Below are 22,158 nucleotides of genomic sequence, written 5' to 3'. Positions count from 1 at the left end.
GACCTTCCTCTATTTGCCAAAAAGCAGAACTCGAATTTGTAAAGGTGCTCCTACTCCCTTCTCTACCAGGACGGACAGTCAACCGTAGATGCCAACTCCAGACTCAGTTCCAAGATGGCACCAGAGGAATCTACACGACAAACTAGACTGACTAGCCCCTAACTTCCATTAGCTCCCCCATACCTGACATGAGACGTCGTGCAAAATCTATAAAGCTTCTTGCCCCTGGTATACACTCCCCAAATGGCCACTCCCAAGCAAGTCACGCCCAAGTCACCCCTGTCCTCTTTGGATATGGTTGGAGTCACCTGGGATACTTCAGCGTTCAGGAGCACACACATCGCCGCAGGATCTTAATAAAATGCAGATCCTGATGCAGTAGGCTTGGTGTGAGCTCTGCATCTCTCCCCAGCTCCCAGGTGATGCTGACGCCACTGCTCTGGGGACCCTGTGATGAGTAGTGAGGATCTAGGCAGTGGACCCTGACCAAGACCACCAGGGGTTGTTGGACACGTGAACTTCCCTTGCTAAGGTTTACTCTACCCTTGGTAAGACAAAACAAAAAGATGACAAATAAAAACAAAAATAATTTCTTTTCCAAGAGCGATGGATCTGCTTCTCTCCTTGTGACAGAACGGGTCTGCCCTGGTGCTGTCTGGGTGCCTGGTCTGCACATGCACGGTCTAGGAGCCCCGGAAGCGGCTGTGTGTGCCTGCTCCCTCCATCCGTTTCTTGGAAGGTGACCCTGCTTCCAGCCGCCCCGGGTGTTTAAAGTGTTTAAGGATCATAGTGGGGAATCTCAAAAAAAGCTCAAGGGAAAAACCCCTCCCCTCCTTTTACAGATAAAACTAAACGGAACATACTGCATTCCTTCCATCTGAATTCCCTTCCTCGTGGCTCTTTTTGACACGCAGGAAATAAATCGCCATCCACCCCCTAAACCAGCTGCTTCCAGTCAGAGCGAATGGATCATGATTTAATGAAGACAGCCATCTGTTACGGGGTAAAAATCCTAATTAAGCAATAGGTGAATCCGAACAGAATTAGCCACCAAGCCACGAGAGGTCTGTCACTGCAGGAAGGAATGTGGAGTTCTTACTAGGCGGACCAGCCTTCCTGGGAGCCACGTGAAACCCCTCCCTCGCCCGGCATGGTGCAGCCCCGACAGGAGGGGTCAGAATCTGAGCTGTTCATTGAAATAAACAACTGCTTCCAGAGGGACCTCGGTGTCCTGAGTAACGAACACCCCCTCCTGTTTCTCTGACGTGTCACCGTTGGCCAAATGCTTTCACACCAGGAGAACCTTGAACTCTCTGTCACTTGCCCCTGTGGGCAGAGTTGATGGTCATTGCCACAAGGTTCGTGACTCACTCTAGTGCCCAAAGCTAGGAAGGAGCCAAGTCAAGCCCGGAATCCAGGTCATGGGCCTCCAAATCCTGCCATGGGTGGCTGCTTCTTCCTTAGGAGAATGTCCCCAAGGTGTTTGTGTCATCCTAAATTATTGAGAGTATCTAATTACCAGAGGCTTCTGTCTCTGCAAGATCGGATGCCCTCTGTCTCTTTCAGAAGTGGGAGGAAGACCCGAACACCCCACCAAGCTGCTCGAAGTTGTTCTCTTGACGACATCCGAGCTGGACGGAAGACAGGCTGGCTGGGAGACGGGGGCCTCCTTTTCATGGCCATATCAGCAGAGCCTGGCGCTCTGTGCCTTGCCCGTGGCAGGTGCTCAGTAAATCATCGCTGAGTGGGTAAAAGAGTAATGGAACAACCTGGACAAGTTCTTGCATCTCTCTTAGCTTTGCCCTTGAACCCGAGAGATAATCAGTTGTCGCTCTTGCCTAGACTATAGAGCTCTCCCTATATAATGTGCTGATCAAAAGCCTCTAGAAGAGATAAGTGGTACCCCCAGATGATGCCTTCCCAACACCTGACAGAGGAGCAGAGAGCTCTTTGCCCCACCCTTGCCAGCCTGAGAGCCCTCCCTGGCATCTTTGCTAGATATAAATGGTAACTCGGCCTCATCCCGGCTCACATTTTCTTTGCTTCTACAGAGTAGAAGAGCGTTCTCCCTGTAGGTCTCCCTACTAATTGTGTCCTTTAATTTGGAAATTGTGTTTTGGACTCGTTTAACTCCGCAGAGCTTAATGTTTTTCTGCTTGATGGGTATGCATTCTTTATATACTATAGTAATTTTTGCTGAAAATATTTTCCCTGTCTAATCTCGCCCTTCTCCACCCCCACCCCCCACGTGTGGAAACTTTTGATTTTGCCAGAGCCCCCCCCCCCCCACACACACTTTTGCTTTCCCTCAGGCTTTTCTCTATTACTGCTCCGCTTGGCCAGCCTGCTCGCCCCGCACTGCCTGATACTTACACATACTCATCTCCAGGTCTCCCGCGTCATATGGGTGTTCTCACGTCTGCCCCACCCCTGTAATCCATCCGGGATGCATTCTGATGTGCAGAGCAAGAGGTTTTCCTCCCGGCTCCCTACTTCCTTCTCCACATGGCCGCAGGGACCCAGACAGACACGTGAAAAGAGGATGTAATCGGACAGGGCTGTGAGCTGATGTGGGTCCTGGGACTTTATCAGGAATGTCGAGTGTCTAAAGTTAGGTCACCCCGGGACAGGAAGCCTCCGTTCTCTCAGCCCAAGTAAGACTTCTCTCAGCAGATAGTAAGACAAGGAGTTGGTTTGTTGTCTTTAGGTCCTGAACGTCTCTCCTCACTCATTGAGATTTTAGACGCAGGGTCAAATCCTCCTGACGGTGTATCCTGGGACGCCAGCCCCAGCCTGGGTTTGACATCGGCCCCCGGGGCTCAAAGCACCCCTGCCCTCACCTCCCGTATTGCTGGTCACGTGGGGCAGCTGTTGAGTGCTGACTTGGCCAATTCTGCATCGCCCAGGGGAGCACTCAGAGAGGGAGCAGGATTTCTCCTTTTCTCGCCGTTACTTCTCCAGCCCCTAGCACAGCCCCACCCATGGAGGGTCCTCTGCAAAGGCATGTTTAATGAGTGTGCAGAATCATGGCTAAGTGGCACCTGCCGTGTGTGTGAACGTCTTCATAACACTGTTTCCTGATGACTCCCAACAAAGCCTGAGGACAGGATGACTATCTCTCTATTTGCCCACTGGGACACATACCTTCAAAGCTGCAAAGACGTCAGGGACTTGACTGCAGTTTCTTGAGGCTGCAGTTTATGATGCTATTGTCCATCCCTTATTGTGTCTGGAGCCTTTCTCGTTTTCAGATGAGGCCCAGGGAGAGGCCCAAGGTTGCATTGTCAACGTGGTCTGAGGCAGGCTCGTGTCGCACAGGGAACCGGGACGGACGCTGTAGGGAACCAGAGGCCTCCAACCCTTCATCCGGGCTTCTGGTGGGCGGGCCAAGGTCTGACCCATGGCTGGTTCTCAGAAAACAAAGATGAATCTGAGCTGATTTGAACTCGCTGTACAGCTTGACACCAGCGCCACTAAAGGCGTCTCGGGCACTTCCCACTTGTCCAAAACCCTCTTGCTTCACAGTCTTAGCCCCGTTAGTTCTGTCCCCGTGACAGTAACGAGGTCCGAGGGCTATTGATGACCAAGCCCCCCCCCCCCGTGGGGTTATTTAAATCACTAGGTGTCTCATCTGCAGGAGAGAAAGGAACTGACTTTGAAAACCCCGTGCCCCCGGTTGTGATGGTTAATCCTACGTGTCATCCTGACTGAGTAACGGAGTGCCCAGACATCTGGTCACATGTGATGCGGGCCGTGTCTGGGAGGGTGTTTCTGGATGAGATGGACATCTGAGTTGGTAAGCTGAGTGTAGGAAACAGTGCTCTCAGTATGGGTGGGCCTCCTCCAATCAGCTGGAGGCTGAATTAGGAGAAGGTGGGAAAGAGGGAACTCCTGCTGGCTGAGTGGGACCGCCACCTTCCTCTGCCTCCACCTCCGGAAATGGCGTAACTGGCTCTCCTGGTGCCATCTGCCTGCTGCGTTTGGACTGGAAGGACACATCGATTGGTTGTGTTTCCCTGAAGAACCGGGACTAACATGTCTGTGTAAGGTGACGGCATCTCTCCGGCATCCAGGAGGGGGACACGTGCTTGCCAGGTGGCCCAGAGTCCCTGTGCCCAGCGCTTGCTGTGACACAGCTCTTCCACAGATGTCCAGTTTAATCCCCACAGGTTCCCTGGGAAAGAGGAGCTGGTGTTTTCCATTTACAGGTGGGGACACTGAGGCCCAGACAGGCTGTGGTTTGCCCTCCGCCACGGGTGTCCTGGCTCCAGCCCTGGGCTCCTCTCAGCGCGCCCCTCGGGGGAGGTGGGCCAGGCTTGTGGGTCCCACCAGGTGGGGTCCAGGCCCCGGGAGGGGGGAGGGGGGCAGAGCCAAACTAACATGTTCCTGGAGAGAAAACTGTACAAACTCTGGGATGAGAGTGCCGTTCCTGCTTTATCCGAGGGGTCCTGTTCAGCAGGACAGGAAGTTGGGAGGCTAAGACCAGAAGCAAGGGGTTCCGGGGCTCTGGGTGGCACCGTGGCTCAGGACGCGACTGAACTGGACCCCGGAGGGGGGCAGGAGTGGGGATCACGCAGGGGGGTGGGTGTGCCCATGATGGCAGCAGGCGGGGACAAGGGGCTGGCGGGTGGTGGGGACAGTAGCAGACCAGAGGCCAGCACGCCTGCAGGCATGTGTGTTCCGTTACTGGCTGCCCGGCTGTGGCTCCTGCCCCTCCCCCCGCTAGTTTATCTGTTGAAGCCCTACCAGGGGTCTCCAAACTTTTTACACAGCGGGCCAGTTCACTGTCCCTCAGACAATTGGAGGGCTGCCAAATACAGTGGTCCTCTCACTGACCACCAATGAAAGAGGTGCCCCTTCCAGAAGTGCAGTGGGGGCTGGATAAATGGCCTCAGGGGGCCGCATTGAGGCCCGCGGGCCATAGTTTGGGGACACCTGCGGCCTAATCTCTAGTGTGGCCCTATTTGGAGAAGAAATTAAAGCTAAATGGGGCCATAAGAGTGGGGCTTTGATTGAAAAGAAATGTTGTCCTGATAAGAAGAGATGGTAGAGAGCTCTCCGCCACCCCCCGCCCCCCGCTCCGCCCTCACGCCCTCACTCAACACGGGGCAAACCACCCCCCCCGCCCTGCCCTCACTCAACACGGGGCAAACCACCCCCCCACCCTGCCCTCACTCAACACGGGGCAAACCACCCCCCCCCGCCCTCACGCCCTCACTCAACACAGGGCAAACCACCCCCCCCCGCCCTGCCCTCACTCAACACGGGGCAAACCACCCCCCCCACCCTGCCCTCACTCAACACAGGGCAAACCACCCCCCTGCCCTGCCCTCACTCAACACGGGGCAAACCACCCCCGCCCCCGCCCTCCCTCAACACGGGGCAAACATCCCCGGGAAGACGCAGTAAGAAGGTGGCCATCCGGAAACCAGGAAGAGAGTCCTCCCCCGAGGGAGACGGCTGGCACCTTGGTCTGGGACTCCCCCGCCTCCGGAACTGTGAGAGTATAGATTGCTGTTGTTGAGAGCACCCAGGCTGTGGCATTTCTCTAGCATCCCAAACTGACTAGTAGACATTCCTATCTGAAAACAAACACATGTGCAGGCTGAGTCAGCGGGGGCCACGGCGGTGCAGTCTGAGAGCAGAGCTGTTCCAGGTGTGCCGTCCGGGGAGCAAAGCTCTCCACGGAGCCAAGGGGAGCGAACAGCCAGGGGTTGGGAGATTTTAACAGAAAGAAAAGCCACCAGGCTGTACAATCTGATCTTAAAGAAACAAGTTTGTACATGATGTCAGAGAAATAATGGTCTAGAAAGAGTGGTGGAGAGTGGGAAGAAATCTCAACCTGTCCTTCCTGTCCATGTTTTTATACTTCACGCTTTAAGGATAAATACATACCTAAACAATTTATAGCAGTGTCTTTTGACAACGTGCACACACAGTGCCATACTTCGTAGACCCTTTGATAAGTTTTAAAGATCAACATGCACACACACACACAGATATGCACAACACACCAAACCACTGCAGGCCCAGGTGCTTTTCCAGGTGAATGCTGACTTCCAATAGGCAATATATGTGAGGACTGGGGGCCGCCTGGCTCCCCTGGGACCTGTCAGCCTCGTCACTGTGCCATCAAGGCCTCTTGCAAACTGTGTCTCCTCTGATGTTGGAGGACCCCCAGGTACTGAACAAGCAACACACACCCTGTTCCTACATGACTGCACTGAGTTACTAGGGTCCCCGACTGTAGGACATCAGCCGTGCTGTTTCCTCTCCCGGGAGCAGCCTGTCTGCTGCCTCCGTCTGGTGAACGCGTATATTAAGGACCTTGTCCCCTTTCTCACAGCCCCCCCCCCCACCTCCACCTTGCTAGTGAGCGGAGCTGACCTGCTAAGTGAGGGGGGAAAAGTGGAGAACGTTTCTTCCTGAGCCCTTGGCACAGTGAGGGCCGGCAGGTGCCCCAAACGCCACCAGAGACCTAGTTTTTGGAGGCAGCTAAGCCACTGCCCCCCCCTGTGCCCCCGGAAGACCAAGGCCGATGCCAGTTGAGTGTCTGGTGCTGCGTCCTCGCCTTTGGACAATTTGCTGCGGCAGCGTTGCCTCAGCGGGACACCTGTCAAGTCAGGTGAGTGACATTTTCCCTTCTTGATTACCACCTCCAGGCTTTTCTTAGCTGGAGCTGAAGACAGGTACTGACACCAGCTTCTTGACACCTTGTCAGACTTGCTGAAGAAGTGTGGGACAGGCAGGCCCAGGGAAATGATGGTATTTTTAGACCCCAGCTTAAGAAAAAAAAATTTTTTTTAAACCCTGGTGGTGGTATATTTCTGATAACCTCTGTTCACGCTGAAGGACTTCAGCACGTCTATCTGTCTCTGTAGAAAACTAGGGTTTCAGAGTCCAAAGGGACACTGAAGACCATCGTCCTCCAGCCTCAGACATTGCAAGTGAGAGAGGGCTCACCTTCCGGTGAGAGAGGTCTCCTGATGCCAGCCTTGCCCACCCTCCTCCCCAGACCGATTTCTATTGTGAACAATGATCTTTCAAAATGCAAACCTGACCTGGTCACACCCCTGCTTAAAATCCTTTAAAAGCTCCTTCTCGCCACTGGGAGAGGGTGGGACTTCCACCCTTCCTTCCCGAACCTGGACTCGGGAGCCTCTTCACTGTAACGCACTTCCTTATGCAGGATACGCACCGCCGAGCCTCCCTGTGTTCGCTCTTGCGGTCCTTCTGCCAGGAAACTCCATCACTGCACCTGCCCACTCGGCCTCCAGGCTAAGCTCGGAGGCCACCACCCTGGAAGGGTTTCCTGACCCCACCCCCTGGGATCAGGAAATGCTTTCTCAGCTCCTGTGTCACATACACAGCCCCTACACAGCACTGGTACTTGACATGTCTGTTTCGGTTCTATCCGCCGCCTCTCAAGTCTGAGCCACCTAAGGGGGCAAGGGCTTGGTTATTGAACTCTAGCATTCCTCATGCTTATGACAGAGCTGACACTGAGAAAAACCTTGTCCGATCAGTGGGGTGAGTGAGTGAGTGAATGAACGAATGCATGAAGTCCTCTGTCCATGGTTCTATACAAGTAAGCGCAGAGCCAGGATTTCCGCGCCCGTGTGAGCCCCACCACCTTCAACTCCTGATTCAAAATCGTGAAGACTCCACTGATAAAGTTATGCCATTGAATCGGGTGGCACCTGCATCCTCAAAATGCAGAAATGGCTTTTGAGTCCTAACTGGTCTGTCTTACCACCCCAGCCGTATTGGGAGCTCAGCTATGGGAGGTGGGCAGTTTCAAATGAGACAGTAGAACAGGGCATCACCTAAAGCCACATGCCTGACAGCATAAGCCACTCAGTACATTTAATGCTTTACAGGACAGAAATCTCCTTATCTTCATGAACCGCAGAGAAGCATGCTTTCTGTTGGCCATGCCTAGAATACCCTACTAGCACTCATTCATTTTCTTGTTCTTCCACATAGAGATCCCGCACACTACCGAGAGCGGAGGCAGAGAGTGAAGAAGAAAGACGCAACCCCCCACTGCTGAGGATGACAGTCTGGTGGGGGACCCAGACACGTCCACAATCTGTTACAAGAGGCATGATTGCTCTTCTAAGTGGACATTCAGGGTGCTAAGGGACCTCGCCTGAGCTGTGTGAGCAGCTGGGGTTGGGAGGAAGGAAATAAAGTCTATTCGCTTTACCAGATATTTGCCGAGTGACTATTATATGCCAGATATTGTCATCATTCTGGGGAAACCAAGAGGGCAGAACAAACCAGCAGTTCAGAGCCTAGTGGGGGAGGGACCCAAAGCAATGATAGAAGAAAGGTAACCTAGCTGGGAACGCTAGTTGGCACTTCGCATAATCATTAGACTCACTGTAATACTTTAATCAGTAGCCCTGTGCTGTAGCTATGGATGTGGACACTAGAGATAACATCATTCCTCTGGAAGTGGGAGGGACTGGAGTCTCCGCGCTGACTCTGAAGCATCTCGTTTCACTACGTGGTCCAGTCCCTCCACCCGGTTAAATACAAAATAGCAGTACCTTCTGGTGCACAGCCTCGCCGAGGCCCCGAGTATCTGGTATGGTCAGTATGGGCTTATGACTCTACAGATGAGGGACCCGGGGTGCGAAGGGTCCTGAGTCCTGGCTCGGGTCCCACGGCTGTAAAGACAGAACGGGCTAGAACAGGGGTGAGGAGGGGGAGCTTTGCAAGCTGACACACCACTCATCAGGCATGTGACCTTTGGGCCGGTGTGGCCTTTTCTCTGTTTCTCCATCACCCGCCTCATGAGACTGTCTTGAAGAGTCAAGATAATATGCTTTCAGAACTTGACACATTAAGTAATCAATACACCTTATGTATAATATAGTTATCATTATTATTACTAACTCTAAGGGGGAACATTTCCCCTCCACTCTTTGTGTTTCCGTGTGCAGGGGCCTCCACTAAGGTAGCACTCAGGATCTATCCCCTTACTCATTCACGCCTCCGAAGGGAGACAGACGGGTAGCATTTACCTCAGTGGGGAGCCCAGCAGGAGAAACCCAACGTGTGGGGCCCAGCTTCCTCTGGGACCCCTTTGAGACCTCGTTGCTAGGTAGGTACAGCTGTGTAATTCAGAGGGAAAATTCTTAGGGACCCTCCCATTGAACCCCTTGCCACGACCTTAATTTTCTCAGTCGAGGTTTAATTTTTTTTTTTTTTTTGACAGAGACAGAGAGAGGGACAGATAGGGACAGAAAGAAAGGAAGGAAGAGAGATGAGAAGCATCAAGGCTTTGTTGCAACACCTTAGTTGTTCACTGACTGCTTTATCATATGTACCTTGACCAGGGGGACCCAGCAGACCAAGTGACCCCTTGCTTAAGCCAGCGACCCTTAGGCTCAAGCCAGTGACCTTGGGGTCATGTGCATGATCCCACACTCAAGCCAGCTACCCTGTGCTCAAGCTGGTGAGCCCATGCTCAAGTTGGCGACCTCGGGGTTTCGAACCTGGGTCCTCCGTGTCCCAGTCCAATGCTCTATCCACTGCGCTCAGCTCAGGCTCAGCTGAGCTTTAGACACCCCCCCCGCCCACCTTCTGGGTCTTTTTCCTGTAATATGTTCTAAACTTGGGTGGGAAAGAAAAGAGTATTATCTCAACCCCTCCAAACACCAACTTCAGCCCAAAGTGAAGCCAGTCCTCTTTCCGCACTTTCGCTCTCTGCTTCTGCTGCCGCTAAAGGTCATAGGAAAGTGAAGAGAAGTGCTTAGTGCCTGCCTGACTCTCTGTAGAAGACGGGGCTTACACTTAGGATCCCCTGGACAGGCCTGGGAGGTAGCCAGCCCAAGGCCATCATTCCCCCAGGTGATGGGAATGGGACCAGGTGGGGGGCTGTGATCCCAAGAAAGCAGCTTATCAGAGGTGGAGCTGGACCCAGCTCTTAGACCGTGACTGCCACCGGGGGTTCTTCCCTCCACCGGTGCTGCCTCCTCCACCTGAATGGGCTGCGGGCGTTCTCGGACTTAGATTGGGTAATGGTTTGCCGGGATGTCAGGCATTCCATCAAGAGAATGAAGTCATTCACGGTGAAGAGAGCTGGTTGTGAGAATGAATAGGGTGAGGGAAGGCGGGTGCTGAGGGCCCCAGAGGGCCAACCCCTCCAGCCCAGGTCCCTGTGCGCACGGCAGCCGGGCCTCCTGTGAACAAAGGGAGACAAGGTCTTTATTGCTATGCCAGCCACGCTCCTCCTGGCCCCTTGCAGTGGAGTCCCTTTGTAGAAAGCTAAATGGATCACAGGCTTATCGGAGGCTCTCAGCTCCGGCCTGCCTTGTGCCTGACAGCAGACTCGCGGAGCGTGAGGACACATGGCTGTTCTCCTGACTGAGGCTGACCCCAGCGGCCCCGCCAGCTCACACCTGGCCCCCTATGGTCCTGTCCACTGCACAATAGGCAGAGGCACTATCAGAACTCTGTACCTTTGCTTATGCTGTTCCCTGTCATAGAATGCTTTTCCTCCTGCTTGGCCAGGAAAACTTACAGTTGACCAGCAAGGCTCAATGCTCCCATATCCTGTAAAGCATCCTCCTGCCCTCTTTTCTTTGTGGTTCTTTAGCATGCCTTAGTATAAGAGTTTCATTGTGTAGAAAATTCTAGGCCTCTTGGGCATATTTGGCTAAAATATGTTTTCTCTGGCCGGCACTGTGATTTCAGAAAACTTGAATTTGAACAGCTTTACGTAGGTCTTGTACCCACGAGTTTGCCTTAGACCCTACCACTCCCTATTGCATCACATTTTGCCCATAGATTCTTGTCTTGCCCCAAGGGCGTTTGATTTTGCAGCCCCTGTTGGAGGGTCTGGCTCCACCAGACAGTGAGCTCCTTGAAGCAGTATGTTCAAATATTAGCTGCCGTGCTCCAGAAGAAAAGAACCAATATGATGTCTATTTATAGATAAGGATTTATGATAAGAAATTGGCTCACACAGTTATGGGAGCTGACAAGTCCCAATATGTATAGTCATGTTTGAGACAAGTGTTCTTCCAGAAAGACAAATAGAGCAACGTGGGGGACGATCTCAGGAAGCGAGAGAGAATCACCCTGACTGGCGCCTGTGGAAGATCTCGGAGATAGGTTTTGGTTTCAGTTTTAAGGAGATGGTAGCTTTTCAGCAAAGAATGTAGTAGGCAGCATCTAAGATAGCCTCCAGCACTCTCTATCTTCTGCTGCTCGTGGCCTTCCGTAATTCCCTCTCCTTGACCAACTTCTAATGAATAGAAGTCACTTCCATGATTAGACTACAAAGGATTATTACTTCCATTTTGCTGATGCCATTCATTGATGATTTTGATGAAGCATGTTGCCATATTGGGGAGGCCCATCAGGCATCCTATTGGGGGGGGCAACTTCTGGCCAATAGGTAGCTTCTAACTGTGGTGTTCAATTCAATAGACCTAAGTCCATTGAACTCTGTCAACAAACATGTTAATGAACTTGCAAGTAGACCCTTCTGTAGTCAAGCCTTCAGACTAGACCACAGCCAGGGCTAACAACTCAATTGTGGTCTTGTGAGAGATCCTGACCAGAGGTATCAGTTAAACTGTGCTGATTAACTGACCCAACAAACAGAAATAATAAGTGTGTGTTGCGTTAAGATGCTTAACTTTGTGGTAATTTTTAGTGCAGCGATAGATGATAAATACACGTGTCTATATGGACAAAGGACCTTACAGCAACAAAACATCCTGAGCAATGACCTGGGAAGCTATGACCTTGTCCAGTACTTGCTTTATGGGATTGTATTAACGAGGAAGTGAGGCTGAGGCTGTTTGTACTTTGTGATCAAGGGACTTGTAGAACAGGAATCAGACTCCTGTGGCTGAATCATAACATTTGTTGAGAGGGACAGCAGGATATGAGGTTAGAATAACGGACTGTGGTTAAATTGTGAAGGGGCCACCTAAGGACTGTGAACTATAATGGGAGGCAATAGGGAGCCATTGAGTGTCCTGAAGCAGGGGAGTCACTTTATTAGAGTTGCTCTACCGAACATTAATCTGAAGTTGTGCGCAGGACAGACCGAAAGGCGGAGAACTTGGAGACAGCCAAAAAAGTCCCTGGGAGAGGCGGCAAGTGACTGATCTCCGATCAAAGAAACAAACAAACAGCGCCTGGGAACATGCCATAATAGAATTCTCATTTGTGTTGAAAGTTCCCTGAGCGCTCCCCCCGTTGGCGAGGCAACACCTCTATCAGGCATTTATTTGACATCCAACCCATTTCCACTCCACACACAATGACAGGCTCATATTGGAACAGAAAATAATCACAGGCTTGACTTTGTGGAAATGGAAGGAAATGTACCCAAGATGGGGAAAGAAGGTGATAGGGCTGATTATTTTCTCAGCTTGCCGGAGAAGACCAATTTATAAACCTTAACAAGAGAGCCAGAGCTCCCATGCTATGCCTCTTTGCCTTCCGACATCCTGGTTCTCAACCTAAGGACCCCAGCCCCCTAGGGGCCCTTGAAAAAGGATTGAAGGGTGTTCAAAGCCATCCCAGTGTTTCAAGAAACACATAAATATCCCTGAAGTTCCTAAGTTTTATAACAAAGCCACGCAGATAACAGGAATTTCAAGTGCAGGGGAGAGACGTGTAAGCAGGGCAGTGTGGCAGTTCTGGATGGTCACTTAGAGTTCCTGGCCGGAACTACATGCTTCTCATTAACAAAAATGGCGAAGCTAACTAATTGCTACTTTAAAATTGGAGTATGTTTGGTGGTGGTGACCTCCTGTGATGATCAATGCCAGGATGACATTCTGGCTTTGTTAACTGTTAGCTGTGCAATCCTGGATGCGTGATCCTTCAGTGAGACTCAAGTTTTTTCACAGGCAAGATGGGGCCAAACACCATTGCCTTTCAGAATTTCCATTTGGGATTAAAAGACATAATGTATGGAATGTTCCTGGCACTCCATAAATGGTAGCTATTTTTAAAATAATTGGATAAAATATTTTAGAATTATTTTGGCAAACGGGTACTGGAATGAAAGGAACTGTCCGTGGTTCTGAAAGGTTGATCGCCAGTTTTGCCTCTTTACGCCAGGGGCGCTGGTTCAACTGTCTTCATTTTTCTCATGGATCCATCCTTCAACCTCTCAGCCAAATGCTTTTCTCACCCTGATGTAATTCCCCCTGTTGCCTTCTGCTGGAGTGACCTCTTAAAGGCACACATCTAGTCATCTCATGCCCTTGGCAATGTCCAAACTCTTTCCATGGCATACAAGACTCTTTGAAATAGAGTACCTTCCTTCCTCTCCACCTTCACCTTCCCTCAATTCCATCACACTCTCTTTGAACAGGTTTCATTGAACCTCTTACCACCTGTTTCCCAGATCCTGCCTTTTAATACTTTTTCTGCCTTTGTCTATGCTGTTCCCTCTGCTTAAAATGCTCTTCCTCCTTCACCATGAGGCAACCTCCAACTAATTCTCAAATGTCAATTCAAATCCTACCTTTTTTGTTGCCCTCCCCAAAGATTTAACTCTTTTTAACTTTCTGCTACATACCTCAAACATCATACTGCTCACAAAAATTAGGGCATCAGGGAACTAACAGATACACCAGGACTTTCAGCCTTTTGTACAGTGCATTTTCACCAATGAAATAAAAGCTGGTTTTGCATCTCATTTGCATAATTGAACAACTTTCTTTGACTTGTCGTTTGCTTCTCTGATGTTCTTGTTTAATAAAAAAGAAATCAAATGCTTCTTTTTTTAATCACTTCATATTTATTATGAAATATCCCCTACTTTTTGTGAGCAATATATTTCTATGTTACCATTTACCTCTTAACACTCTGTCTCTCTCAACAGACTGAGATCTCTTTGAAGGTCAAAGGTGATATATTGTTTATCTTTCTGTCCCCAACACGGGGTGTGTGTTTACTAGCAGTCAATGAATGAGTGGGTGAAGTCACACTGTCCCTTGGTCCAGTCTCATCTTTGTCGCCTGGAGCCCAATGCATTCTTTGTGGCTTCTGTCAGTATCTCCAATTGCATTGATCTCTGCTTGAGCACTTGCTATTGGATTTTGGCTTGCCACATACCCATTTATTTTGTGCACATACCTTATCTTTCATACATCGTTCTTTACACCATGTTCTTTACAAATGTGTGCAAAAAGGAAGAAAGTCACTTAAAGACAATTTCTAATAGAACCGTAGTGATTTAGAACTGGGGCACTGTCATTTCACACATGAGGAAACGAAAATCAGAGGAGAATTGATTCTCTCAAGTCACACGGTGGTAGGTAGCAGAGGCTGGATTAGGACCAGATGTCCTTTCTCCAGGACCACACTCTCCACCTTCCCCAGGCTTGCAGATGACAGAATTGGTGCATTGGCCTGTTTGTACTGTTTTAATATAACTTCATTATTATTATCAATGGCACTTAAAAAGTATTGACCTCTTTAGAACCAATGCCAGGCCTCCTAGGCATTTGCTGGACACTGATGCAGTATATGGACACTCACATCCAGTGGGCACAAAGCAATGAAACAAACAATATGCAGGCTTGGAACAGAGCACAGAATTTGAAGTTAGATCTCCACATATTGGCTTTTTTTCTTCCAATTTCTGATGCATGACCAAGGGTGTGCACTTAACTCCCGAGTCTATTTTGAAATGTAAAAACTTGTAATACAAAATTACTTTTCTGACTGCATCTGAGTGAGGACATTTATGTAGATGTTACTTACTAAGTAATGCATAAAAGTTACAAAATAATGATCAGCATAAGGGACTATGCAAAAAAATAGTTGAATTAAAGAACAAAACTCGTCAGCCTCCCCCACACACACAGACCTGCAGACAGAGGCACGTCCCCCCCCCCTAGGGCCCAAACAAGAAATGTGTGCTTGGTTTCAACTCTCTCTCAGCGCCACACCAAGCCCCGCCCTCACGCTCCCTCAACTCCACTCCTGTCTGGCTCCTCCTAGGTTGACCCCTCACTCTCCTGCTTGTCGGTGGACGGGTCCTCATCTCCAGCCTGGACCCTTGCCATGCAGTCCTCCAATCCAACCCTTCCCAAGATTTTACGCATGCAGACAACACCTCTATAAAATGCTGGCACTCACTCAGGAGAAGTGTCGGCTATGTCCTGAGTGCCTGCCTTTCTAACGGGATGGGAAAATCCTGCTGGCCCACAGACCTCAAGAGAAAGGCTCTACCCAATCTCCCTGAACCCAGACTTGTATCTTCCCACAACCCACCCACCCACACTGCCCCCAGGGGGACCTGCTCAAAGTATGACCATGTCACTCCTGTGAGTAGGCAGATTCAATGTCAGGATGCCCAACCCTGCCTGCAGATTCCAATCACCTGGGAAGCTTTTTTTTTTTTTAAAAAAAGAAACAATGCCCAGGCCTCAGTTCAGACCAACCAAATAAAACTACCCAGAGGTGGGACCCAAGCAAACATATTTTTTAATAGCTCCCCAGGTGAGTGTAACATACAGGCAGAGAACCCTGGCTCCAAGGATTCTCCCAATATAAAAACTTAAAACTCACTCTATCACTTAACCCCATAAAAAAAAACAAACCCATACATTTCTTATTCCCAGGTGAAGAAACTGGCCCCAGTGGGTTAAGATCCTCACCCCAGGTCATGCCGCCTGCCCGTGAGTGGGCCACCCCTGAGGCTGGGACTCGGGTCATGCCGCCTGCCTGTGAGTGGCCCACCCCTGAGGCTGGGACTCGAGGGGCTGGAAGGAGAAGGCACGGTCATCTGCAGTAGTCCCAGCTCCATCGCTGCATGCGTGTATTCGCGATCGTGTTCAGTATCTCTATTTATTCCCCCAAATTTCATTGGCTTTGATGGATTCTGGAGGAGGAAATTGTTTGGCATTTTCAACCAAGGGCTCTGGAACTTGAGCACGGCGGCGGATAGAGAGTGACAACACCTTATCAGTCACCGCATCCCCGCAGCTGTCACAGCTCCCTCCTCGCTGCCCGCGGCCTGGGCTGGGCTTCTGTCTCCTGCCCAAGAGCAAGAAGCAAGAAGCGATGCTTCCCACAAGGAGAGGGCAGCGTCTCAGAATGTCAGACCGCCCGTGGCTGCTGTCAGCTTTTATGGCCCATGATATTTATCAGAGAGAAACAGTTAAGTCCCCCAGAACCTGGGATCTCAGTCAGAGCTCAGGTGGGCGGAGACAACATAGGTGTCTGGTAGTGCCCGCTGCGGGCTGGGACCCAGCCTCGGACTCCTCCCAGCAGACAGGCACTGTGCGTGTGTGGTCCTGTTGAACAGCGAAGGCAATGCCAGGCGCTCTGTACTGGGTCCTTCATTCTAAGGAGGAGGCCGAGGCTCTGAGCAGGGACCTGACTTGCCCAAGGATGCACAGACCGGAGAAGCAGGGCCGGAACAAGCCTGCCGTCTGATGCCCCATCTGTGGCCTTTCTGTAGCCTGCGCGGCTGCTGGCCCCAGCAGGGTGCCCGGCACAGAGAAGCTGCTCCCTGGACACTGCTGAACGAAGGGGCGAGGAGGACCAGCGCCTCCCGCCGCGCTGCCCTGCGGACAGGCGCAGTCGGGGCGTTAGGTAAGGCGCCCTGTGTAGTGAGGGCGGAACACCCGTTCTTTCCCTTGGACTTGGAACGCCTGATAAAATGGGGTTCACTTGCTGATAGTGAGTTCAGGTTGGAGGAAAAGAGGTCCCAGGGGACAGGGTTCCGAGCGTTCCTCTTCAATGTGCCTTCAGTCCCTTATCTATAGATTGGGAAAGGTGGAGGGGATGCACTTTGCAGTCCTGTGTCTTGGGGGTATTCCAGAATCGGGTAAGCTCAGCAATGCGTCCTGATGTGCAAACTCCGGAGATATGGAGGGCTTTCTTTCCACGGCCTGGTTCACCTTCCTCAGAACCCCTTTGCTTGAGCAAGACCTGGTAAACACAGGGAGGTCGGCTGGTGACCAGCTTCGTCTGTGGCATCACGGACTTCCTGCCCTCAGCTTTCTCTTCCCTCCCCCATGGCAACGTTCTCCTTTGTCAGCTCCCAGCGTGGCAGTTACAGAACCCAGTACCCAGGCCCAACCTTCCCTCTCAAGCATCACCACCTGCCGCTCCGCTTCCTGCCCCTCCCGCCCGGGGCCCTGCTCCCCACGTGGCTCAGTGTGTTCCCACTCACTGCCTCTGTTTGGGCCGTGCCCTCTGCTGGAAGGACCATGTTCCCAGCTTTGCCTGGTGAACTCCCACTCATCAATACCTCCCTTCCCTGGAGCTCCCCAAACCCTCCTGTCCCCACAGAGCTTGGTCCCACATGCTAGACTTCATTCATTCACCTGTGCATTCATTCACTCATTTATTCACCTTTTTATACTCTCAATGAGGCTCCTGAGCACTTGCTATGTCCCAGGCACTGTGCTAGACACTTTCATACGTCCTTTCCCCAATCCTATGAGCCAGGTGTCATTGTCATTATTATCTGAATGTTGCAGACGAGCAAACTGAGGCACAGAGGTGTAAGCTACCTACCTCATAGATGGCAGAATCTGTATTTTGATCACATACATGGTTTAACCCCACATCCCAAGCTAACCTCCTGTCTAGTGTCTCTTCTCCTGGATCTTAGACTACCTCAGGACAAGAACTGTCACATATATGCCCAGCGTTCATTCAGCAAGCATCCACTGAGCACCTACTATGTGCCAGGCCCCATGATGGGTTCTGTAGTCCTGATGGGTACAATATGGCCTCCCACTCTTGAGGGTGCCTGACTCGGGGCTGGGCTTCATAAGGGATGTGCCTTGTTGCATGGCATGGCTGGTGACTCTTTGTGAAGAGCAGAGCGGAGAGCCTCTGCTGGCTGCTTGTATGAAGGTGGTTAACAAGGGGTGTGCTGTCCATCCGCAAGCTCTGCAGACACTGGGAATGAGAAGCTGAAGGGGACCAAGGGGAGTTCAGAGACGGAAGGCAGGCAGTCACTGGCAGGAAGAAGAGAGCTGAGATAAGGATGCAGAAAGACAAGATGCATTACTCCAGACTGGCCCAGGGCTGCCCCCGATGCCAGGACCCAGACTGTGAATCCTGCCTGCCACAAAATCAACACTGACGTTGTGCACATAGGTGGCCCAAGCCAGCCGCCTGTCACCTCCACTCAGGAGCAGGCCCCCTGCACAGAATGAAAGCCCCTGGGGACAATTTGCAGAGGTGACGTGGAGCCAGGCTCCCTCCTCCAGTCTTGGTTTGGTTTGTGCATCAGGGAAAGGAGTTACTGTCTGGCTGTTGTATCTTGCACATTGGTTTTTTCTAGAAGCTTCAGAAGAAGGCTCGGAAATGTCTGCAGCTCCTCGCCCAAGCTAAGCAGAAGAAGCCCTACAATGTGGCTCCATGTGACCCTCATGTAGTCATCCTACTATGTGCTGGGTGTGGCACTGGGTGCTGGGAGGACCAATAGGAGGAACAGAACAGAGCTGGGGCCCCAGAGAGGGAGACAGACCTGTGTGTGGCCACTCTGTCCCCAGACAGGCAAGGCCACGTGCTGTCATTGGTGGAGAAGCAAAGCACCAAGATGACCCCCAACTGAGAAGAATGGGTCCCGCTGTGTTTAAGGAAATTGCCCCAGGGAAGTGAGATCTGAGCTGGACCCACAAGGACTGGGTTTTGGACAGGTTGAGACGAGAACATTAAGGTCATTTCAAGTAACTGTGTGGACTTTGTTCTGATAACATCTGCTCCTTCTGATGCTGGCTTTCATGAAGCAGGTGGCACCACCCCCTCCCGCTGCCCCATGTGCCCCAGCTGGCTTTCCTTCCAGGGAATGGCCGCCACCCACCCCGTTGCCCCCTTGTCTCCACGCTCAATGACTGTCCAAGGCTTATCCAGTTCACCTCCCTAATGATGCTCCAATTTCCAGCTTCTCTCCAGACTGCTCCACGGACCGCTCAGGCCCACCACCATTTGTTGAGCAGACTGCTGCTACAGTTTCTCAGCCCAGGCAGGATTACATTTAGTGTCCTCTGAGTTCTCATAATGCTCTAAAATTACTTCTATTTTTGGCTTTGTTTTATTGCATTTCGTAGTTTTCCTTACCTGTGAGCTCCCCTCCCGTGATCTCAAACCCAGCAGTGAGTGCATCGTAGGTGCTCCGTCAGGGTCAGTTGAAATGTGGGGTTGGATGCACCTCTGGTGTCCTCCCATTTATATCAGCTCCCATGGCATTGGCTTTCAGGACTGGACAGGTAGTGACCCAGCTGAAAGTTACGGCTGGTAACCGAGGGGTTTGTCCGATGGATCTGACTGCCAAAGGGTACGAAGCTATGAGTCTCCGTTGGCCATAAATATGGGCATTTCCAAGAAAAGAAGGACTGGGAAGCAGCATTCTAAAAGGGGCTAGTGAAAGACAACATTGTGCCCTGGCCGGTTGACTCAGCGGTAGAGCGTCGGCCTGGCGTGCGCGGGACCCAGGTTCGATTCCCGGCCAGGGCACATGGGAGAAGCGCCCATTTGCTTCTCCACCCCCACCCCTCCTTCCTCTCTGTCTCTCTTTTCCCCTCCCTCAGCCAAGGCTCCATTGGAGCAAAGATGGCCTGGGTGCTGGGGATGGCTCCTTGGCTTCTGCCCCAGGCGCTAGAGTGGCTCTGGTCGCGGCAGAGCGACACTCTGGAGGGGCAGAGCATCGCCCCCTGGTGGGCAGAGCATCGCCCCTGGTGGGTGTGCCGGGTGGATCCCGGTCGGGCACATGCGGGAGTCTGACTGTCTCTCCCTGTTTCCAGCTTCAGAAAAATACAAAAAAAAAAAAAAAGAAAAAAAAAGAAAGTCAACATTGTTAGAAACCGCAGCTGCAAGCAAGGGGGAGGAGGAAATAGTGACGGGAAGGGGGCAAGGCAGGTGTAGTGCCCTGTTGTAGGAATGCGTGGTTTGTAACCACAGCGATTCCATTCACCATCTAGAGGCTCTGCTCTATTGTGAAGCCAGGGAAGAACAAAGTAGGCTGGCGAGAGTTAGTGAGCTTCCAAGGCCTTAGGAATAGCCTATGGCACTTTGAAAAGAACATTTAACTGGGGGTCAGGAGTTCATTTCTGCCATGAGCTGGCTGTGTATGGTTGCAGCCACATCTATGACAAGATTACCCACCCCATTCAATAAATTAGCAGGATACAAAAGAAGTATCCAGAAATAAATGACATTTTTTTAATATACCAATAATGTACTATATCAAAAAGAGAAACTAAGAAAACACTGTTTTTCTCATATGCATTTACAATTGCATGAATAAGTATCTAGGAATAAATTGAACCAAGGAGATGAAAGTTCCGTACTCAGAAAATTATAAGACACTAAAAAAATAAATTGAAAAAGATATAAGTGGAAACATATACCATGTTCATGGATAGGAAGAATTAACATCATCAAAATGTTCATACTACTCAAAGCCATCTAGAGAGTCAACTAATTCTTATCAAGACACCAATGGCATTTTGTCACAGAACTAGAATAAATATTTCAAAAATTTGTATGCAACCATTAGAGACCCCAAATAGCCACAGCAATCTTGAGAAAGAACAGCAAAGCTGGAGGACTCATGCTACCTGATATCAATCATACTGCAAGGCTATAGTAATCAAAACTGCATGGTACTGGCATAAAAACATATACATATACGTGTGTGTGTGTGTGTGTGTGTGTGTGTGTATGTGTGTATAGACAGAATAGGAAGCGATAAACCCATGCCTTTATGGTCAATCATATTTGACAAAGAAAGCAAAAACATACAGTGGAATAAAGACAGTCTATTTAATAAATGGTGCTGGGAAAATTGGACAGATACATTCAGAAACATGAAACTAAACCAGCTTCTTACACCATACACAAAAATAAATTTAAAATGGATTAAAGACTTCAATGTTAGACTTGAAACCATAAAAATCCTAGAGAAAAACAGGCAGGAAAATCGCTGACATTTCTCGTAGCAATATTTTCTTTTCCTGATACACCTCCTTCGGTGAGGAAAACAAAAGAAAAAATAAACACATGGGACTACATCAAACAGAAAAGCTTTTCATGGCAAAGGAAACCATCAACAAAAGGAAAGACAGCCCACTCAATGGAAAGACGTATTTGTTGATGCATCTGATAAGCACTTAATGTCCAAAATTTATAAAGAATTTATACAACTCAACACCAAAATAACAAACCATCCAATTAAAAAATAGGCAAAGGACCTAAATAAACACTTCTCCAAAGAGCGCCTACAGATGACCAACAGACATATGAAAAGAAGCTCAACATCACTAATCACCACAGAAATGGAGATCAGAACCACAATGAGATACCGCTTCACACCTGTCAGAATGGCTGTCTCAGTAAGTGAACAAACAGCAAGTGCTGGTGAGGTGAGCTGATTGCAAGAGGGAGAAGGGGTTGGGGGAGGGAGAAGAGACTGAGGGTGGGGATAGATGGTGATGGAAGGAGACTGACTTGGGGAGGGTAAACTCACGATAGTGTACAGATGATCTGTTATAGAATTGTACACTTGAAACCTATATAATTGTATTAACCGATGTCACCTCCATAAAGTCAATAAAAAAAGATCACCCCCTCTGGCACTCCTGCCTGCACCCATAAAGGGATCTTCAAACACGTGGCTCAGACTTGTGTGTGAGAACCGTTTCCTGTGGTCCCCGACACCCAGGCAGCAGCCGATAATCCCAGCAATGATGGTCAAGCTAGCTCGAGTCTGATATTAGAAAACGGGTCAGCAGATGATTTCACAAGCAGCTATCATATAACCATCCATTCTCTGCCCTGGCACTTCCCTCTTCCCAGTGCCCCCACGCCCTGCGCCCTGCACCCAGCACACAGCTGCCCGTGGCCCGCCTTGTTCCTACCCAGCTCTCCATCTCTGCTGTCGTGACCTCCAGGGTTCCAGTACTCCCTCCCCATCCTGTCCTTTGTAAGCACCTAGCATTCTTCAAATAGATTCCATCCATGTTTTTGGCGAACAGCCTTGTGTTCTTGGCGGAGTCCAATGGTACATGCCTCCCGCAGTGGAAATTTTCACCTGCATAAGGAGTTTGGCCCCTGCCCGTCCCCCCACCCCCACCTCGGTGTGCTGTGCGAGCCCATGGTGCCCAGGGGTCCTCTGCTGCTGGGCTGAAGAGCAGGATCGCC

Source organism: Saccopteryx bilineata, chromosome 4, assembly GCF_036850765.1.
Source record: "Saccopteryx bilineata isolate mSacBil1 chromosome 4, mSacBil1_pri_phased_curated, whole genome shotgun sequence".
NCBI classification, from domain to species: Eukaryota; Metazoa; Chordata; class Mammalia; order Chiroptera; family Emballonuridae; genus Saccopteryx; species Saccopteryx bilineata.
The sequence above is the reverse complement of the archived record's forward strand: the minus strand, read 5'-3'. Positions refer to the sequence as shown.